Raw genomic sequence first — 2,884 nt, forward strand, 5'->3', positions numbered from 1 at the left:
TTCTTTATATTTTTTAATCATACCTCATAACTAAATCTAACCCTACTATATTCTGCATTTTTGGCGGGCATACCAGGAATCAAACTCAGGACCTTGCATCTGCCAGGCAGGCACTGTGCCACTGAGCTATATCCCTGGTTACATTCCACATCTGTAACCAAGCTCAATCAGTTCCACAAGAAACAAATGACAGGAAATCTGAAACCAAGTTCTTAAATGATCACAGCAGGTCTTGAATCTCAGTGTCTTTTCCTATCTGTTCTGGTACATGGCTGGATCACACAAATCAAAGATTTCTGGTTTGAGACTAGATACATAACTCTTTAAGTATCTGGTTTTCAGTAACTCTCCTTTTTTGGTTTATCCTCACTTTCCTTGAGCTCTCCTGAAAAAAAAAAGGCCTTTCCTACAGTGGGTGTAGGAGTTAGGAACAGGTGACACCCTAGAAAAGATCCTGCCCATGTGCCTGTTTTTTTAAGTACATGTTTGTAGTACATAATGATTACATTTATCGTGGGGTGTTTGTATGTGTACATAACATACCTTATTTTTCACCCCTTGCCCATGTCTTCTTCCCTTTCTCATTTACTACAGTTCTATTTCCATTTTTTCTTTGACCCTTACTAAATTCCCTTTCCCTTTTTTCCCCCTCTCCCTCCAGCTCTTGTACTCCTTCCCATTTGAAAAAGATCTCCCACCTTCTCAGCAGCTTTTACTTTGCTCTTTCTTTATATTTTCCATGTCTCAGGCTTACAACATTCATTTCACACTCAAAGTGGAATGGGGGTACGAGGGAGAGCCCATACAACCTCCACCACTGACAGTACAAAACTAGGCTCCACCAGTCCTGGTGTCCACCCCTTTTCCACCTTCCATACTTTCCAGTGTGTACCTCAAACCTAACCCTCACACCTTCACTGTATGTACCTCCACACTCAGGAGCACTGGAAAGTGTCCCAACAGGCCAGGCTGTGATTAACGAGCATCTTCTACCCAAACGGCATCCTGTTAAAAGTAACGTGAAGAACTACTTGCCAGGATATTACATGGTAGATTACCAACTACTTCTAAAATTACTAAAATATGAAACAGATACTAAACTGCTGAGGCACCAAAATATACTGTGGTAGGTAGTTACTGAGGACTGCACTTTTTATAAACTCGTAAACACTGAGACCATTTTCTACCCTGCCAAAGAACATACCAGAAAAAGGATTTTGATAATATGAGTGATAATAAACACAAATAAGCACTCATGTACAGAATAATTTATTATAGCAGTATCCATGCTGCCATTATCACAGTGAGTTTTCTTCTTTCTCTCTCAGCAATAGTGACTCTAACTGAGCATGGTTAGAGTAGGCTGAGGCAGGAGGATCACTGAGTTCGAGATCAGCCTGGGCTGCAAAGTGAGCTCAAGGCCAGCCTGAACTGCGTACTGAGACCCTGTCTCAAAAAAGACAAAAAAAAAAAAAAAAAAAAAAACCCCAAAACACCAAAGCAATAGTGACTCTAAGATGATTAAGGTAATAGGTTTTCTAAATTAATTTAATTAATAAAATGCTTTTTTTCTGAGTCAAGTGGATAATGAGGGCTTTTTCTTTAAATAATTTATATTTTGCCCTTGCCTCACTAATCCTTAATAAAGGTTTCTGAGGCCCTGCTTGAGGGCAGCTTGGGATGCTGTAGCCCCCAGCGTGAAGAACACAGGATGGCAGGTCTCCACTGCATTTGTTTAAAGGGGCACATTAACATTACAGTCATAGTTACACAGTTTTGAGACATACTAAATGATCATGACTGTTTTCTATATATTCATCAAAAATCTACCTCCCCAAAACTGTTGAACAATATTAGGACTTAATGGTTAAATGAGCAAGTTTAAATTCTCATTTTACTGAGAAGTATAAAAATGCATTTCATAATGAAGAGCTGTAAGAGTAACAGTGCTGCATCTTTGTTTTCGGCCCTATTATGTACCCTCAAGGCACACTTCTTGGAATAAACGACTTGTTAGCACTCAAAGCAATTAAGACAAGACAGCATGACTCTTCTTTGTGGGTTGTAATAACGAATCCACCAGGGAACTTTCATGATTAAGAGGTAAACCAGTCTTCACATTGTGAATGGTCTACATAAAAATGGAGTAAGCTTATTCATCTAGAAAGTATCATATTTTATGAATATTACAAAGTAAATAGTAAGTGATGAAAAATGAAGGTCAAAAAAAAAGCAAATTAAACTTTAAACCTCACTGTCCGCCAAGAGGAATTCTACTTTTTAAACAAATGCTAACACTTCAAAACAAGACCACCTGGCATGGTGGCACATACCTGTAATCCAGCCCTTGACAGGTTGAGGCAAGAGGACTGCTGCCAGTTTGAGGCCAGCCTGGGCTACATAGTGAGTTCAGGAGCAGCCTGAACTACACAGAGACCCTGTCTCAAAAAAACAAAAACAGCAACAACAACAACAACAAAAAAGACCCCCCAAAAAGGAAAAAAAAAACCCAAAGAAACACTAAAACAAATCAGTAAAACAAGGGATCAAAACAGATCCTGAAACTAGGATCTAAAGAAAATGATACAGGGAGGACATATACAACTTACAATAAGGAAATTGTTTTCACTGTGATACAGAAGCAATAGTAACTACTTCAGGGCTGGTAATTTAGAAGTTTAAGAAAAACCGTACAAGTATAAAAAAGTAACTTTAACAGATGTTTATGTAAATTTGCAGTCACATAAAGAAAAGAAACTTACAGAATACACCATTTAAAAATTCTATCCAGGGCTGGGGATTTAGCTCAGCGGCAAAAGCACCTGCCTGGCAAGCGCAAGGTCGTGGGTTCGGTTCCCGGTACCGGAGAAAAACCAAAAAAAAA

This window comes from Chinchilla lanigera, unplaced genomic scaffold (assembly GCF_000276665.1).
Source record: "Chinchilla lanigera isolate Chin_1 unplaced genomic scaffold, ChiLan1.0 scaffold00117, whole genome shotgun sequence".
In the NCBI taxonomy this organism is placed as follows: domain Eukaryota; kingdom Metazoa; phylum Chordata; class Mammalia; order Rodentia; family Chinchillidae; genus Chinchilla; species Chinchilla lanigera.